The sequence below is a fragment of the Capra hircus genome, chromosome 14 (genome assembly GCF_001704415.2).
Source record: "Capra hircus breed San Clemente chromosome 14, ASM170441v1, whole genome shotgun sequence".
NCBI lineage: Eukaryota > Metazoa > Chordata > Mammalia > Artiodactyla > Bovidae > Capra > Capra hircus.
Window position 1 is genome coordinate 73,696,498 of NC_030821.1, and position 19,598 is coordinate 73,716,095.

Genomic DNA, 19,598 nt, shown 5'->3' on the forward strand with positions numbered 1-19,598 from the left:
AAGACTTCACTGACAACAGTTCCTCTCTGCCCTCTGTCCAGCGTTCTGGCCCCTTCATGGCTCACACCACAATTCCTCATTGTGGATTTGTGTCTTCCACAGCCCCAGGTTATAAACTCCCTGAGCACGCGATCCTTTCTTTATTGCTCAATGAGAAATCATGACCTAGCAGGTGCCTGGCACGTAGTAAGGGCTCACTGCATTCAGTCAAGTGGCTAAAAATATCACCTACAGAGTACCCAGCGCAGTGCAGGCAGGCAGGGCTGTGCTCTCAGGGGCAGCCCTATTCTCTCAGGTTGGGCCTTTCCCCCAAGGACCATTAGGGGGACAGTTCCCACTTTGGTCTGGAGCTCCTGGAGTCTCCCCACCTGCCCCCCTCCCCCACCCTGAGTCCCCCAGCCATGGTCCCAGTTGCCTGGAAGGTGCCAAGGAGGGAAGCGTGACTTTGCAAGGCTGTTTGGCAACAAAAGTGAGCCGCTTGGAGGCCCCATGGTTTCTGTCTGTAGCTCCAGTTACCGTAATGAAATGAACTGCCTACCCCCGTGGTGGTTCTCAGATGGGAGGAAGTGGTTGGGACCCAGTGTACCCCATTTACCTATTTCCTTTGGAACTCTTGGGGAGGTGGGAGGGGAGGAGATCAGTCAGAGGGTACGGCCTCAATGCGTTGTTCATTAGGGAAGGATGGATGGATGGATGAGTGGGTGGACAGACGGATGGATAAATGTACTAACAGGGCCCTCGGGTTGCTGACAAGAACCAAAGGCTCTAGCTTGACATGCTGGAAAATTTTAATGAGAATTTTAAGCTCCAGCTTCTCAGAGCTGGGGGAATAAATTCTTGCTGAATGTCAGATGAAAAATTAAAACCCGGCAGCATCTATTAATGCAGGAAGCTGACTGGGGTTTACCGAGATGAATAATTTCTAAGTCTTTAAGGAAGACCCACTCCCCTTGGAAATACATTGCCAGCTCTCAAAACTAAGAGTGGGGAATTTTTTTTTTCTTTCTGTATTAGGAAGATGATTTCAGTACAATACAAACCTACTTATAGCTGTTTCACTTAAGTGAGATGGAGGACCACCAGGTAGAAATAAATATTCAGGAAAATCAAGAAAGGAATCACCAGGTCATTGGCTGTGCCATTTGACCTGTCATATTGAACACTGCCTGCTACTGTTTACTGCTGATGGATACACAAGCAACTTGGGTGCTTTAATTGTCTGGGTTAGGAGTGATAGTAGCTGCTATTTAGTATTTAGCATCCACTACATATTATATATAATTTAAACTTTTTACAAACGCATAAGGAAGCTGGTCTTCTTTTTATTATAATAAGAGGAAAAAGCAAACACTCAGATAGGCAAAGCAACTTGCCCAGAGTCACACAGTGACTGGCAACCAACCCAGAATGTAGGCCCAGGTGGAGCTGATTAAAAAGGTTTTCCTGGCCTTACTTTCCTGATTCTAGACCTGTTTTAAGACATAAGAGTCTAAATAGCTTTTAGCCTATTCCAGAGATTTTTTTTTCCTATTATTACCATTATATATTTCAGAGCCTATTAAGCACTCTCTTTTTGAATATTTTTTTACTTATTTGGCTGCATAGGGTCTTAGTTGCAGCATGTGAAATCTAGTTCCCTGACCAGGGATCAAACTCAGGCCCCCTGCATTGGGAACTCAGAGTCTTAGCTAGTGGAACACTAGGAAAGTTCCTTAAGTACTCTTGAATAACACTTTCCCAACTGAAGACTATAGTTTGCACCAAGCTTTGCCAGAAATTTTACTTGAGTTTACCTCCCTATTTTTGAAAGAACCAAAGCAACCTACAAAAAGACACTCTGCAGTTGATGGAGCATACTTAATACTACGAGCACTGCTTTAAATACACACTTTTGTCCTCCCCACACTTTGGCTCACTTAGGTGGGGCTCTTCCTCCCCTGTCTCAGCCCTTGGAGCCCTCAGAGCCTCTCACCAGCTGTGTGACTTGGATGAATCACTTAACCTCTCTGAGCCTCATTTTCTCATTTGTTGGAAGCGAATAATCATGATAATCTTAACAGGATTATTAGAAAGATTGCAGGAAAATAACTTGTCATGCAACATGCCTCCCCTGCTACTCAGCTGGGCAGACTCCATCCCTTCACACTGCGTGCGCAACCCCGATTCAGGACATTCTGAGGTCAAAACCCAGGCCATTTCCCTGACACACACCAGGCTCCCTGGACTTGGAAGAACCTAGCAGGATAAGGCGTGTGCCATGTTCCTTAGAAAATTCTAGTTTTATAAAATATCTCCTCATGCTTGCATTTTATTTTCAGATTTTTTTATGCCTCCCATGTTTGCCTTTGATTTAATCATATGCACTGTGAAAATCTCACCTACTTGGATTCTTGTTGTTTATTACCATCAGTCATTGTTGGCGCCTTCCCAAGAAGATCCACACCCCAGATACCTAGAAGCACTACTGTGATGTCCACCGGCCTGGGCTCCAGTTGCAGACGTTATGACTCCATGCTGATGGCATTTTACTGCACCCCTACTATGTGTCTGACACTGGCCTGGACATTTTGCATATCTTAGCTCGTTGAATCCACCCAATACCTGTGTGAGCTGTGTACCATTATTCCCACTTCCCAGAGGAGAGAATGAAGGCCTGGAGAGATTTAAATGTCTTACCTAAGGATATACTTCTAGAAAGTCTAATAGCAAGCTAGAATGTCCACAGCGAGAAGCCTGCTCTGTGCTAGAATGTTCTGTGGCTGGAAGATCTGCTTCTGGCATGAGCGTGCCCAGTCTGAGCTCTCCCAGCCCTTCCTGGCATAGAGTTCCCCATCAGTGAGCAGCCACGACTCACCAGCCACCAAGCGTCACTTAGACCTGCTTCTGCCTGTCTTCCCAGAGCACGTCTGTCTCCAGAAAGTACCCCCACTGCCAGCTGTGTGTCTCAGGGTTCCCGACACCTCCCCTCCAAAGCCCCTGCCACGTCCCCCCAGATACCTTCAACAGCTGGGCACGGTCTCCCCTGGGAGTCGCAGAGGAGGGACCATCAGGAGCACTGTCGCCACCGCTCCATCAGCTGCTACTTCCGTGGCAGAGTGAGCCTCCCGCCGGTGCAGAGGAGCCCATGCTATCGGGAAGCACAGCTGCTAAACCGACTGCCACTTCCTCTGCTAGAAACGAGGAAGGCGCGGGCTTGCAGGAGACAGGTTCCTGTTTTCAGCAACCACGCTGAGCAGACTTCTCTTTGCAAGGACAGGGCAGATAGCAACACTGCTCTTTTTTTTTTTTTAGCAAAGCGCTTGGGAATATGGGCAGCTTGATTCTAAGTGTCCAGACCACGCTCCGCTTTCAGACACGGGGACATTTTGTCTCTAATTAAAAGGCGGAGGAGGTTGAGAGGATGCTCTCATGGTCTAAAGCTCACTGGGTCCGAGGGGGCCGACGCTCAGAAGCCTCAGCTGCTTCTCTCTTCTCAGGTTCTTGATGTCACTGCCCGGTGGGCCCCGAGCAAAGCTTCTGGTCTTGGCTCCGCTGTAGACAAGTTTTTAATTGGCAGAGGACTGAAATAATGGGCCTCAAAGACCCTTTACAGAAAGGAGCAGCCCACCAGCCTTCCCGGGGGAGGCATACCACCCCTTGGCTGGCTGGTGCTACAACCAGAAGAAACTAGAAAAGGTTATGAAAGGTTATAAAACTAGTAAGGTTATGAGAAATAGTCAGCTGTCCTAGGTTCCTGATGAAAGTTGCCTAAGAAAACATGGTAACTGAATGTATGATGCCTGACTGGCTCCTGGATCAAGGGAGAAAGACTAGAAAGAACATTTGTGGGATGGAGGTGGGGGTATTCAAATACAGACTGCATATTAGACCATTTGTGTCAGGGCTAATTTTCTTGGGTATGATAATGACATCGAGTTATGTGAAGAATGTGCTCATTTTTCGGAACTCCGTGCTAATGTATTTAGAGGTCAAGGGGCACGCTGTCTTTAAAGTTCAAATGGTTCAATAAAAAAGAAAGAAAACACACACACACAAAGAGAAAGAGAATGAGAAAGACAGAAAGCAAATGTGGCAAAATGTTCATGCTTGGTCAGTTTGGGTGAAGGGAATATGTGCATTGTACTATTTCAGCTTCGTGATGGGTCTGAATTTTTTTAAGTAATGGTATATATCTCCATGTTCATAGCATGCTTCCCAGGTGGTGCAGTGGTAAAGAATCCGCCTGCCAATGCAGGAGATGCAAGATATGCTGGTTTGACTCCTGGGTCAGGAAGATCCCCTGGAGAAGGAAATGGCAACCCACTCCAGTATTCTTTCTTGCCTGGAGAATTCCATGGACAGAGGAGCTTGTAGGGCTACAGTCCAAGGGGGCACAGAGTCAGACACGACTCATAGCATGATGGTCTCGATCAGCAAAGCCCAACACATGGAGCCCAAGGGCTTGTTGGTGGTAGAGATGGAAGCTGCCAGAATGCTGGCTCCAGACAGCGTGTCATGGAGTTGCCTGGGTGAGCTCAGAATGCCACATGACCTGCTGCATGGCCCTCTGAGAGCCCTGGTCCACCTCCCACTTCACAGAGAAGGCAGAGCATCCAGTGATCTGCCCAGCATCACCCAACTGGTCCTCATGCAGAGTCAGGTCACTGTCTGGGGCTGATGGCGCGGCCCCAACCTGGTGGGAACGACACGGCCAGCAGGGACAGTCATTTAGAAACCTCTCTCACTGTTGTGATCGAAGATGAATTCAAAACACCAGGGCTGCTTCTAAATTTAGCAGGGGCTCTGTACTAGAGAGATGCTTCCTTAGACAACTTGTGAGAGTCCCTGTGCTGCACGGGGCACCCTGGGAAGGGGCAGAGGAAATGTTGCAAAGACTGACTGGGTGCTCGGCCTCGAGGGGGAGGAGCAGGTAGGCAGGGAGAAGCAGAAGTGGACTTTTCCCCCTGAACTCACCCAGAGGAGTAGCAGAGGTTTAGATTGATAGTTAAGAGGCACGAAGCCTTAGGCTACTTGTCAAAAAATATTTACTGAGCATCAATTATGAGTTAGACTCTAGAGTCATTCCCTCATTCAGTTATTTATTCAATGACGTTTTCTAGGCATTGGAGTTCAGCCATGCATGAAAGCCCTGCCCTACTACACAGCTATCAGTTCTGGTGACTCTGTAAGGAAAGGAAAATGGCCAGTGTGGAGCTGGGAGACGGAGGGGCTCTCTGTGCCATGGGCTGAGGCTCCGGGAGGAAAAGGACCAGCCCAGGAACACATTAGAGGGCTAGAGGCTCATGCAGACTTTGGGGGACGGGGAGGAAAAGCACAGTGGGCCTAAGGGAGCTCCCGGTGGTCTGATGGCGGAGGCTGACAGCAGGCAGGCAAGGACCATAGACGGGTCTCCATCAAAGGGAGTGGTCAGTGCCCAGGAGAGGCTGCTGCAGGAAAAGCCCAGAACTGGGAGCCGTGGGAGCCCGGGGGGCAGGATCCTCTCTGCCCATTTCCACTGGGTGACCTGGAGCTGCTGCCCACTTGCCCTGGCCTTGCTGTTTCACCACCTCCCTTTCAGCCCTGGGGTGACGGCATGGAAATGGCGTCTGTTTGAGAAAATGTACCCGAAGCTGTCAACTGCACTTCAAAGAATCCCGGGCTGTGGCCCAGGCTGAGGGATCTTGTGGAGGTCAGAGCCCATGCTTGGCAGGGGGACACCCCCACCAAGGTCTTTAAGTTAAGAATGGGATCAGCCCTGGCTGAGTGACCACCTGTCCGGCAATCGCGCTACAAGAACACATGGAGATATCCCGGTCCATCAGTGCAAAAGCAGCTGATTTCCAGAGAGATTTTGAGTTAGTAAGCTGTTACATTGTTATTTGGTTGCTCAGTCACTTTGGACTCTGTGACCGCATGGACTGTAGCACACCAGGCTTCCCTGTCCATCACCAACTCCCTGAGCTTGCTCAAACTCATGTCCATTGAGTCTGTGATGCCATCCAACCATCTCATCTTCTGTCTCCCCCTTCTCCTCCTGCATACAATCTTTCCCAGCATCAGGGTCTTTTCCAGTGAGTTGGCTCGTCTCATCAGGTGGCCAAATATTGGAGCTTTAGGTTCAGCATCAGTTGTTCCAGTGAATATTTAGGGTTGATTTCCTTTAGGATTGACTGGTTTGATCTCCTTGCTGTCCAAGGGACTCTCAAAAGTCTTCTCCAACACCACAGTTCCAAAGCATCAGTTCTTCGGCACTCAACCTTCTTTATGGTCCAGCTCTCACCTCCATAGATGACTCCTGGAAAAACCGTAGCTTTGACTAGACAGACCTTTATCTGCAAAGTGATATCTCTGCTCTACCACTGTCTATGAGCTATTAGGACCCAGGCTAATGTCCACAGGCAAATTAGCAAGATGACCCTGTATGTTGAGATTTGCTTGACTAGTTTCCTCCTACTTCTGTGCAGTCATCGTCTTATTGAAACAAAATGTTCTCCCTTGTAAACGCTAGCTTTACACACTTAGTGTCATCGAGAGCCAGGTGTTGCCTCCCCACCGGGGGGTCTGCAGTTCTCTTAAACCAAGCAGGAACCAAACCCACTTCTCCAGCTGAGGTCCATAGGCGGATGTGCATAGATTAGCTAGCCTAGTGCAAGGTGTATGGCGGGGGCGGGGTGGAGGGTGGGGACACGGGAACCATGAAATATGCCTCTGCCTCTTTCCTTTCAAAGTGGAGCACAAGCTGGGGCAAGCAGGGGCAGGTCTAACACAGACCATGAGCCCAGCACCGAGCCTGCCCCCCAAACAGATGAGCCACACCCATGCATCAGATGAACAAGTAAATGGAAGCGATGGATCTGCTTTCTGAACAAAAAGCGCCTGACCTGTGAATATTGACTCTTCACCTCCGGGGGAGGGCGGGGGATGATGAGCTAACCTTGAAAATCATCTGGGGGATATCAGACCCTATTGTTTCCTGCAGTTGGGAGCTGTTCATGTTTCTGGAACCATCTCCGGAGCTGGGTAAATGGTCCATGTGGATGAGCTGAATTGTGCAGCTAGAATGGCACCTGAATGTGTATTCTCAGAATTTTTGTGTTTCTCTGGGGGGTGCCTCTTGGAGCTGACAGTGTTTTCAGGAGGAAAAAAAAAAAAAAAAAAAAAAGCAGAAGCTCTGTGTGCACTGGGCTTCTCCATTCTGAGGAGTTGCACAAATGCGTTGATTCACCCAAGCTGTTCTCTTCTGTGGTTGCTCAACTAATCCCCTTTGCATCCCCCTTAGGGACAGTGGGTTCCCAAAGCTTGGGAAGCTGTCTGAGAGGGGCCCCAATTTCAGTCTTCGCAACATTGCAATTTTGCTTTCCCTACTAACTTCTTGTAGATGCATGAAGATGCAAACTCTTTTCTTTTCTAGATCTAACAGGTATTTCTTTATTTAAATGAATGTTGTATTGAGTAACTATTAGCTTCATGCCAACCATGAGGCTAAGCTCAGGGGGCACCAGGGTGACTGGGACTCATGTCCTGCCATCCAAGAGGTCAGCGAACAGGGACAGGAATGAACCGCGATGACAGGGCAGCAGAGCGGGGGTTCTGTGATGAGGGAAACTAAAGGAAATGGTTCAGAATGTTGCAGTGGCCCCAAGCCTTGATGGACGCAGGTGATGTTCAGCTCAACCTTGAACATGAGTGGAGTCCACTAAGGCTACACATTTGGCAGTGCTGGCCAGGACATTCCATCGGTCCCTTCTTGTTTTTTCTCTTTGTGGGATGATAAGTTGCATCTTGTCTGGAGTTGGAAGTGATGTCAGTATCGGCCACATGCTGGTCCTCCCACTGCCTGTGATCCCCTCTTCCCTCTCAGTGCTCCTGGAACAGGCTGACGAGCTGACCGCCTCGGGTCAGTTCAGTCTCAGCCCAGCTCTGCCCCAGCCTTCCACCCCCGCTGCCCTCACTGTGCGTGGCCTTTGTGTGGCTTCCTCCCGGTGCTCACTGCTCCGACCTGCCATCTCAGTGACTTCTGCTTTCTCCTGCTGCCTGGCAGGCTCTGCTGGCTCTGTCCCTGAATTTACTCCTGCTGTCCCTTTATTCTAGGACCTGCCAGAACAGGAGTGAGTCTGCAGTGCGGGCCAGCCAAGGCTTGATCCCTTCCTCTTAGAGCCTGGCGGAAGGACTCATGTTTCCTTTACCCTATGCAGTGGCGGCGGGTCGGGGGAGGAGGGGGGTCAAGCCCTCTCCCCTGCCTGCTCTTGTCCTCTGTCCTAAGTTGAGGTTCTCAGCTGTCTGAACGGCCTGTTCCCCAGACTGGCTCCCTCTGTGTGGCCCTGGTGGGGAGAAGAGATGGCCAGTGGCATCTGTCTGCAGTGGAGCCTTTTGCCAGAACACCCTGTGACTGTCCTAGAGGCGAGAAGTTTGCTGGTCACTTTTATTCCCACCAGCGGAGCAAACGCTATGGTGCATGGGGGCATCCTCGTTCGACTCTGTTTCCTTCAGTTCATTGAGAAAAGGGCCTCTTCCTGTTCTCGAGTACAAGTGTTCTCATCTCTAAACTTGTTGATCATGACAGTAAAACAGTTTGGAGTGAGTTTGAGTAAGCATTCCCTATATGTGCACATTTTTAACAGACACGTCTTTTATATACACAGTCATCAATTATATTCGTAGATGACTGTACTAAAATATACATTATAGAGATAAACATGTTTTAAAAGAATAAGACTACCTAAAGAATATTTATAGGTAAATATTCTGGAAATTTCTTCCTGTGTACCAATGGATTGTCTCATGTACTCTGTTTGGGAGACCAAGACTCTAATAGAAACGTAAAGAGGGAGACAAGTGTCATTTCTAAACAAAGAGGATTATTAACAAGGAGTTTTGAGACATCACAGGTTATCTTTCCTTGGTTCAAATGTATAGTTGAACCAGGAAGGACGCAGAGATCCTTTGTGAATTTCACTTAGGACAAAGGCAAGAGGCAGTCTTACCGAGAGAAATACGATTTGGTACATGGTGGCATCAGGTGGTATCAGGCCCACTGAAGGGAAGTTCTTCAAGCTTTTCTTTAATACCTCCCCTTTTCCCCTCTGTGTTGGTCTGTCATCCGAAAACCGTTAAGTTCCATGAAGGCCAGGCGGCTACCTGTTTTGTCAATGATTGACACCTAGCATTAGCACCTTGCATGGCCAGAGGAACCATCAAATATTTGCTAGGAGGAAGAAAGGGCAGAATGGATGGAGAATTGGAGGGTGGGACAGGAGGAGTGAGAATTTAAAACAAAAAAAACCCAGAAAGACAAAGAAATGCCCCTTCCTATAGATTACAAACTTTCTTCAGGCCTTCATGGGTGTGTGTTCAACCATGTCCAGTTCTTTGTGACCCCGTGGACTTCAGCCCGACAGGCTCCTCTGTCCATGACATTCTCCAGGCAAGAATGCTGGAGTGGGTTTGCCATTTCCTGCTCTAGGCCTTAATCACCTTCAGGGTCCCTGCAGCATCTTGCATACGGAAATGCTCAAAGATGCCCATGGAGCTATTCTGGTGAAGAACCAGCTTCTGGGAGCAGAGCTGGCTGTGTCCCAGAGTGGATAGAAGAGCTGGGTGAACATTAGCGATAAGGCCTCTGCGATCAGCTCTCGAGCGCGAGCGGAGTCAGGCCTCTTGATTGCTTCACTCCTGTATTTTCATCTCATAAACAATAATCACAGTTAAACTTGTCCAAACACCTCAAAATATGCGTTAGCAGAACAAAATGAGGTTACCATCTCTCATAGCATGATGATGGCTTTTATTAAAGTCCCCTTGCTAATCATTTCTCTCTCATTTTATGATGCCTTAATACTTCTGTGAGATAGGCTTTCCACTCAAAACAAGATTCCATGGTTGTCACCTGAAGAACAAGCTCAAAACTGGCCTTAATGCAATTTAGAATGGTGTCATCCATTTCTAAGCCACTGGGTGGGTGTGAAATTGTCAGTCAGCCTTTACTTTATCACCCACAGAGCCACAACTAATTACACTCAGCAGCATGGGGCCGCCAAGCAGGGAAAGAAGATAGACAAGCCCAGTTGCTTAAAATATCTTTGGCCAATACAAAACTGCAATCCCCAAAGCTTTCTTTAGATTGGAGAAGATTTGGCTATTTTTTAAATTTGAGTTTGAATAGCAATAATAATTGGAGAAGGCAATGGCACCTCACTCCAGTACTCTTGCCTGGAAAATCCCATGGATGGAGGAGCCTGGTAGGCCACAGTCCGTGGGGTCACTAAGAGTCTGACAGACTAAGTGACTTCACTTTCACTTTTCACTTTCATGCATTGGAGAGGGAAATGGCAACCCACTCCAGTGTTCTTGCCTGGAGAATCCCAGGGGCAGGGGAGCCTGGTGGGCTACCATCTATGGGGTCACACAGAGTCGGACATGATTGAAGTGACTTAGCAGCAGCAGCAATAATATTATAAATCATAATAACCGATCTCTGACAGTGCTGTACAGGTTCTGAAGTATTTTTCAAACCTGTAATTTCGTTTAATTCTTGCTAGAGCTCTTTGAAATATCAATTCTGAGTTTAATATTGGCTACCATTTATTGGAAACCTAACCCATGTAAGCACGTTACCTTTTACCTCATCAATTCATCTCAACAATCTAGTGAAATATTCTTCTTACCCTCATTTTACACTTGAGGAAACTAAGGCACAGGGGATTTAAATAGCTTTCCTAAGTACACACAGCTCATAGGAGGAGGTGATACTGACCTTGCATGTGCAGTAATAATGAACTCATGGTCCATGCTCTTGATGCTGTACCTTGAGACACTATTATGTACCGATTTTACAGGTGGAGAAACTGAAATCCAGGTAGTAGAACCACTTACCAAGTTGTCAGTTCAAGATTCAATAAGATTTCTCCAATCCCAAAGCCCAAGCTCTGTCCATTCTTTTTCTACACCGTATGAAAATGTATATTTGTTTTTCCCTGACAAATTTGAAGGGGATTGTGTTGTTGCAGATGGCACGACATGGGTTCCAGGAGCTCAGCTGGGGCGGGGCTCAGAAGCAGGCCTTTTTACTTCATACCGATGCGTCAGCACCTTAGCAAGAGTCCCGGGGGCTTGTTCACACAGGGGAGTTGGGGAGGGGTCTGGCAGAGTGATGGGCCCAGGGCCTGCAAGGGCTACCCTTGTTATAAAGAGGGGGCGAAGCTCAGACCACACACCCATTAGCTGGAGCTAACACAGGATAAGGAAGTGGGCCGTGGAGAATGCAGGGCCCCACTGAACACACAAGGCCAAGTGTGGGAGGGTGCGGGTGTGAGGCTCAAGTCTGAAGAACAGCTGCCAGGACAGCCCAGGGCCGCAGGGTTCAGTCCAGCTGGATGCCCAGATGGCTTGCCCTCAGGCGCTCCATGCCACCTCTGTGGTCTGGACGTGAGGTGGGAGCCCTTGACTGTCCACTTCCGGTGGGGGGCCCTCCCGCCTCTGCACCACTGTGGCCAACACAGGGCCTCCAGCCCAGAACCTGACTCCAGCACCCATGACTGACCTCTGCAGGCAGCCCCCTCACCTGTACCTTTGTGCCGGGCACCCAGGAAGGCCTTCTGGGTCAGTGCCCTGTCTCCCGGTCCAGCCTCTTTCCAACGTGCCCCCTCCAGGGATATCTAATGAGAGCCGGGCCACATCCCTCCTCTCTGCTCTGCTCTCTCTGACAGAGGCATCCCCAGTCATGTCCGTGTGGCCCCGGTTACCCTTGCTGGTGACACTGTCCCCTGAGAGGACACCCTGTCCCCCAGCCAGTTCCCCTTCTGCACACACAAGACCATCCACACCCACCGGAGGCTCAGAACACTCTGAGAACCCACCAGAGTCTCAGAACACACACTGCGCTTCTCCAGGGCAGCCCGGGGAGCCCTTTCTCCCAGGAGCTGGTCAGTGCCACCGAGTCCAGGAAGGAAAGGAGGAGATGGACAGAGGGAGGTGGTCGCAGGTGACGGGGGGAAACCAGTTACCAGGCAAGGCTTTCTCACTCCCAGATGACTAGGCTGGGCCTTGCCGTCGTCTTCTTGTTGTTTAGTCGCTAAGTTGTGACCAGCTCTTTTGCGACCCCATGGACTGTGGCCCGCCAGGCTCCTCTGTGCGTGGGATTTCCCAGGCAAGAATACCAAAATGGGTTGCTATTTCCTTCTCCAGGGGATCTTCCTGACTCAGGGATCGAACCCACATCTCCTGCTTTGAAAGCTGGGTTCTTTACTGCTGAGCCACTTGGGAGGCCCCCTACTATCTCCTAGATGCTCATATTTGGAGGCATAGTTCAAACAGGCAGCCATGGCTGACTGCAGAGCCACACTTATAGAGAAAACAAGCCGCTCAGTCTCTCCTGTGGGGCAGAGCAGCCAGGCTTCAGTTCCAGGCCAACTTCCCTCTCGGCCAGAAATTCCCTCCATGCCCCTCACTCTTCCCTCTTTCCACCTTGATATTAGATGCGGGAATATAGTCCTGGGCAAGAGCTGGCTAACCCCCCACCCCCAGATCTGCCACCAATTCCAGTTATCTCTGTATACTGATCCATGCAATCAAGCAGAGAGAGGAATAAAATCCCTGACTACTTAAATTGGTACAGCTGCTGTGGAGAACAGTAAGGAAGTTCCTCAAACACAGAGCTAAAAATAGAGCTACCATATGACCCTGCAACCCCACTCCTGGGCATCTATTCAGAGAAGAACATGATGTGAACAGATAGCTGCACCCCAGTGTTCACTACAGCGCTGTCTACAGTAACCAAGACACAGGGACAGCCTAAATGCCCATCGACAGAGGAAGGCATAAAAACACAATGGACTGTTACTCAGCCATTAAAAAGAATGAAATAACGCCATCCGTAGCAACATGGATGGGCCCAGAGGCTGTCGCACTGAGGGAAGTAAGTCAGAGAAGGAGAAATGCCCTATGACATCCTTTATATGTGGAGTCTAAAAAGAAGTAATGTGAATGAATTTAAAAAACGGGAAGAGACTCACAGGCTTAGCGAGCTTACGGTCGCCAGGGGAAGGGCTGGGAGGAAGGAATAGTTAGGCAGTTTAGGATGGACGTGCGTGACTTCCCTGGTGGCTCAGATGGTAAAGTGTCAGCCTGCAGTGCAGGAGACCCAGGTTCGATCCTTGGGTTGGGAGGATCCCATGGAGAAGGAAATAGCAACCCACTCCAGTATTCTTGCCTGGAAAAGCCCATGGACGGAGGAACCTGGTAGGCTACAGTCCATGGGGTCGCAAAGAGTCGGACACGACTGAGCAACTTCACTGTCCTTCTTTCTTTAGGATAGACATGTACACGCTGCTATATTTAGAATGGATAACCAACAGGAACCCACTGTGTAGCACATGGGGAGAAAATTAAAAAGTAAAATAAAATTCCAACTTCACAAAATGGACAGGGTGAAGTTAGCTGATTTGCCCAACAAGACAAGACCACTAAGAGCAGAGGCTCGAATGCAAGTCTTTCTTTGTGCTTAGTCCTTGTTACCACTTCTCTACACTGGTTTTGCTTTACAAATGTTTTAAAAGCATGACAACGTAGAATTAGTCAGCAAAGGGCTGGCCTGTCCCACTGGGAGGACCCAGAGAACTAATAGGAATTGAAGGAGTGGGAGCCAGTGGGGCGTTTGCTCTGCACGTGGCCCCGTGCTGAGTTCTCACACTCCATACTTCCTATATCTCTGGCAGCAAGGCGGTAAGGCTGAGGGAGCTGAGACTTGAAGAAGTGACTGATCTGTTCAAAGCCAAAGCATAAGAATGTGGGAACGCCGAGGCCGACCTCCTCTGAGTCTAAGATTCGCCCTCTCCTCCATACAGTCCCAGCTGTCCTAGGCATTCATTCTAAATCGGCCGGTCCCTGAAATAGAGCCACAGGAGCAATGGCTGGACAGAAACATCCAGGCACCTAGGCACTTTTACAAGTTGTAATTTGGAAATTATTTTTCAAAGGCGACACTTGCCTACTGCGTGTGTGTGTGAACTGCTCGTTCAGAGCAGAGGGGGAGCTTCAGGAGCCTGCCTTTTCCATTCCCTTTGAAATCAGAAGGCGGCCATTGCCTCGGCCATTAGTCAGGGTGTCCCTTTTAAAGCACGAAAGCTTTGCCTGGGACAGCAGTACGTTTCGAGTGCCAAGCGTTTAAATGGTTTCTGACAGGCAGAAGGGGACAGAGGCCATTGGATGTAATGGTCGTGACAGATGGGGGAAAAAAAAGGCGTTTTGTCAAGTTTCCAGGAGCATGGAGGACAAGTATGACAGGAGAGTGAGTGTGGTTCTAAAGGGGCAAAGCCAAGGCTGACCAAGTGCCTGGGAGGCACCCCCCTCACCAGAAGGCCACCCCGAGCGGATGCCTGGGCAAGGCCTCCACAAAGCACATCCACAGGTAGCAGAAGCGATTTGTAACCGAGCCACGTGGGAAGGAGTGTTTGCCAGAGATGTTAGGAGAAGGGAGGTTGAGAGCAGACAGTAGCCTGGTCCCCTGCTCCCTTCGGCCTAGCAGGGCCAGGTGATGTGATGGCTTTGAAGAAAAGCATCCTGAATCCAACTCGGTAACAGTAGATGATTTGGGGCAAGTCAGTATTATCCTGTCTGAGGTCTTCTAGAGAAGCTATCAGCATCATTCTACTCCTTCTTGCAGATGAAGGAAGAGTCCAGATAAAAAAGTGCCAATCAGAGCTGTGGTTTGTGTTCAAGTATGACCTGCAGGCACTCCTAACCTGTCCATGACTCTCTCCCTAACAGCCGAAATACCCAAGGTGCTGTTGACATTAGAAAGTCTCATAAATGGCTAGGGACCATCACAGAAGGATATGCACAATGGACCGAGAGGTAAAAAGACAAGTTCAAAATCAGTATGATCTAATTTATTCCCTACATATAAGTATATAAATAGGAACCTCCCCCCCACATACACACACAGAAGAGACATGCTGAAAGGCTAACAATAATTGCTCCTTGACTCAGAAACTTATATTTAAGTTTCCATTGTTTTGCTCATCTTTATTTTCTACTGTAGATTTCTGTGCTATTTTTGCTTTGAAATTGCAAAAATTGCTCTTTTACCTTTAACTAAACAGAGGTGACAGATTGGGTTTCCCTGCTGGTTCAGTGGTCAAAAAATCCACCTGCAGTGCAGGCAACGTGGGTTCAATCCCTGGGTTGGAAAGATCCTCTGGAGGAGGAAATGGTATTGAGTATTCCTGCCTAGAAAATCCCATGGACAGAGGAGCACTGCAAGGGGTCTCAAGGAGTCAGACACGACTGAGCAACTGAGCGACAAGACCCAGGTGACGCTGATGGCTGTAGAGCAATGCACGCTGGCCTTTTTCCGGGTGTGAAGAGGATTGCTGTTTTGGCAAACCTGGGATGTGATGATGCTGAGGCTCATTCTGGGGACCACACCCGTGGGTCAGGATCACCTCCCTCTGCCCACAGTGGTCTTCCTTCTGCCCCACCTCTTCTTCCCCCTGCCAAGTGTTCTTACATGGTTTTGACCTTGCCACTAGTCCACAGATCAGTGGCTATGTCTGCTTTCCTCTCAACAAGAGTCAGGTTATATTTTCATAAGGAATTACTCTTTTAAATGTAATTAAAATTTGTTCTAATTAAATGTGATAAAATTCTATAAAAACTATAAGAAGTCCAAAAAAATCACTCATCAGTCCCTCATCTTGAATTAATAGGGGACTCTGGGAACTACAGTTGGACTATCCAAAGAACCTGGTGGAGTGATAGGTGATGGGGAGATGAGTGAGTCAGGATGCCCGTGGACTTCACAGGACACCTGCCCTCCATCAAGGCATCAGGGAAGCATGGGAAAACCACAGCATCTTGGGGCCAGGAAATCTGGCTTCTTAGCCTCCTTCATCTGTACAAACAGTTTACTAAACTTTGTTGACATTCTTTGCTGAGTATATCCCAATTTCGTTTTGGAATGACGTAGGGAATGTGCACCCACTCCAGTGTTCTTGCCTGGAGAACCCCAGGGACGGGGGAGCCTGGTGGGCTGCCGTCTATGGGGTTGCACAGAGTCGGACACGACTGACGCGGCTTAGCAGCAGCAGCAGCAGAGAATGTACAAAAAGAGTGATTAAATAAGTAATGTATTTCCTTTCAAAATTATATTGGCTCTTCCTACTTCATCAGATGGGTTGGGGTGTTGAGATGGTCTGAGCGAACACTCTATAGAAAACGAAAAGCAGGACACTTATAAATGCACATCACAGTGACCCATGGTGGGTTCTGGTTGGTCTCGGGGTGGCTTTTCCATGCCGCAGACTTAATGAGGTCACGACAAGGGAGACTGTTTCACATTCGGCACTCCTGCTGCGGGTGAAGCCAGGCTCTCCCTGCCTTTCCTCTCTCTGTCCTGACCACCTTGCAAACGTCTTGTTTACAAATCACCACCCATCGGCCACTCCCGAGTATAGTGGAAAGCCAAGAGTGTGATGGGCTGAGCTCTTGTCTCTGCCTGTAGGTAGGACGGTGTAGCGGAGACGGTGCAAGCTTTATAAACCTGGTTCTGCTGCTTTCAGTCCCAAGACCTTGAACAAAGTACTTGCCCACCTGGGCCTCAATCTCTCCATCTGTAAAGTGGGGATGGTAATCCATACAGGGCTGTTGCTAGGATCACATGAGAAAATGTGCAGGAATGACCTGGCTCTTAGAAGTTACTTTATAAAATATTCCTTCTCTTCCACCTCCCCTAAAAGTTGTATCCTTTAAAGGTGGAGAGATGGAAGGGGAAGAGAGGGTGAGGAGCACCCAGCAGGGCTCCTGTGGCAGGGAGGAAGCAGACGGGCCCAGAAGCCAGGCCTCCTCTCAGTTCCTTGCTCCTCAGAGGAACTGGGCTGCTTGCTTTTCCTGCAGGTTCTGATTCTTGCCATCGGCCCTGATTCACAAATTGCTCCCTCAGTTTTTCCACACTGGAAGTTGTTTTCAAAGTTTTAAAGGGCACGGCAATTTAGAATTAGTCAGTGAAAGGCTGGCATGTCCTACTGGGAAGACCCATACATAGTACTAGGAGGAATAGCAGGAGAGAGAGCCAGTGGGCCGTTCCCTTGCCCTGCACCGGCCCCATGCTGAGCTCCCCACGCAGCATACTTGATACCTCTGGCAGCAAGACCGTGAGGCCAGCGCTTTATAGTGGAGGCCCCTGAGGCTTGGAGAGGTGACGTGTTTTGTGCACACGCATTTCTCCACAAAAGAAGCAGCACTCACAGAGCTTTGTCTTTCACGAGCTCTCCTAGGCTATAATTCATCCCTGCAGTTGGTGTTAAGATGCTTCAAGGGCATCATTTTGTCTGATATTCAAAGGACACTAACAAGGGCTATGTATGTGAGTCGCTAAGTTGTGTCTGACTCTTTGCGACCCCCTTGGTTGTAGTCTGCCAGGCTCCTCTGTCCATGAAATTCTCTAGGAAAGAATTCTGGAGTGGGTTGCCATTTAGTTCTCCAACAAAGGTTAAGATACCCCCTTTTTCCTTCATCCAAATTCCCTGGGCTCCCACCAACTAAAACCAAGAATTGCTGATTCCGAAGAAGCAGGGGAAGCGGGCAGTGTGCTCTGATGCCCTGAAGACTAGGGTCTCCGGATGAAAGTTGTGTTAATTATCATCCCTTTGACTGAAATTTTGCCAGAATCAAAGTGTCACAAATCAGAGTGAAACTCATGCTTTTAGGGATCAAGAAAAGAAGATGATTTCAGTGTAGAAAAGATTAAAAGCAATATTAATATTAACTTGCATGTACAGAAGATTTTTGGTTTTTTTGAAGTCTATCTCTTCCTTTAGCTTGCAGAGTTATCTCTGAGCTGTCTGCCTCAATGATGTCCCCAAATCCAGCTAGGGGGCTTCACAGGTGGCTTAGTGGTAAAAAGAATCTGCCTGCAATGCAGGAGATTTGAGTTTGATCCCTGGGTTGGGAAGAAAATGGCAGCCCTTTCCAGTATTCTTGCCTGGGAAATCCCATGAACAGAGGAGCCTGGTGAGCTATAGTCTATGGCATCACAAAAGAGTTGGACATGACTTAGAGAGCAAACAGTGACAATAAACCCAGCCAGTCTATGATGTTCTGGTGGCAAGTTCAGGTTTGGGTCTGTTCCCAGGAGAGGGTCTGATGCAGAACAGTGGCAGTGATGTTCTGGTTCATGCCTCCCCCCCACACAAGCCTCTGTTGGAATCCCTGCTTCAGACAGGACCTCTCCTGTTCATCCCACGCAGCGGCCAGTCAACCATCCAGCCATTCACTTGAGTTCCATTCTGCCCACCAGTCTTTAGCGAAGGCCTGCTGTGCACCAAGCTTTGTGCTAGGTTCTGGTGGTAAGGGAATACCCGTCCTAACCGCTGCCATCAGAATTTTTTATCTTCCAGAGGCCCCCAAGCCCTCCCGGGCCGGCACGTTTGTCACAGAAACTACCCCTCCTTGTTGCTTTCCGGGGAAGGCCTGTGAGGGGTTCACTGAGGTGTCCCAGTTAAGAGGCTGTCTGTGTGTGTGGCTGAGTGCCTGTGTATTTCTGAGTGTGTCTGCGTGTGTCTTTCTGTCTGTGTCTCTGTGTGAGGGTGTATTTCAGTAAGTGTGTGTGTGTGTGACTCTTCTGTGAGGTGCCTCTCTGTCTGACCATGTGGTCTGTGCCCGCGCTTGCCCGAGGGCAGGTCCTGAGTGTAAAGCGACCGTTGTGGCTGACTGAGGTCAAGATACCTTCCCATGTTTGGAGGCTCCAGAACGAATAAGCAGTGGTCAGCACTTGTGGTTTTTGCCCTGTGCTATTTTTAAAGTTAAAAAAAAAAAAAAACAAGCGGAAACTCATTGCCACTCGATAGCTAGGTCAGATTTAGATAAAGTCCGGGCCCAGAGCTGAGGATGGCTGGCTGGTGTGATGGGGTGGGCTGGAGAGACCCCACTGCCGGTCCCGGGTCCATGGTGCCCAGAGCAGCAGAGGCCTCTCTGCCTTCCGTAGGGAGGGCACTGCCCCCTCCTCTGGGCATCCTCATAGTGACCTGTGAGGTCACTTCATTGTCTGCATTTACAGATGAGGAAACTGAGGCCCCAGGGCCACTCACTGGCCCAAGGTCACTTCATCGGTAAGCAGCAGGGTTGGGGTTTGAACCTGGTTCTTCTGCACCCGAAGCCCCCTCTCTCTGCACGACTCTGTACCGCCCCCTCCTCCCACCCCCAGTTCTTTGTCTTCAACCAAGTGCTTCATAGTGAGGGCTGAGCCTGCCGTTGGCTTGTTTAACCACCGATTTTCCATGAAGAACATGGTTTCCTTCAGAAAGATCGATTAAGACAAAGTCCTTGCAGAGAAAAACGTTCTCTGAGGCATCTTGCAATATTAGTGTAACCCACGCTGTTAACCACTTCCTCACCGTATCAGGGACTCTGGCTTTTTATATCTGTAGAAAATGTAGAGCACATTAGAGGGCCCCCTCCTGAAACCCACGTCTCCCCACAGCCTACCTGTGGGTCAAGCCAGCCCACCTCGGCCTCCTGCACTCTGTCAGCTCAGTGCGTAATTTAGAACATGGGGCTTTGATCTTGAATATCTTGAGTGTGTGTTGGTGTGTGTGTGTTTTCCCTTAAGACCGAGTCCATGCGGT

At 49.1% G+C, this 19,598-nt stretch overlaps 2 protein-coding genes across 2 annotated transcripts in view; one reads left to right on the top strand and one right to left on the bottom strand.

The window, feature by feature from the left end:
• SLA (Src-like-adaptor) overlaps positions 1-3,141 on the bottom strand; it is a 39,398-nt gene extending 36,257 nt beyond the window's left edge. The window contains exon 1 of the mRNA XM_005688828.3: positions 2,998-3,141. The gene's annotated coding sequence lies outside the window, so the exon portion shown is untranslated. The remainder of the gene's footprint in view (positions 1-2,997) is intronic.
• Positions 1-19,598, top strand: part of TG (thyroglobulin) — a 230,691-nt gene that overhangs the window by 172,979 nt on the left and 38,114 nt on the right. The window lies entirely within an intron of this gene.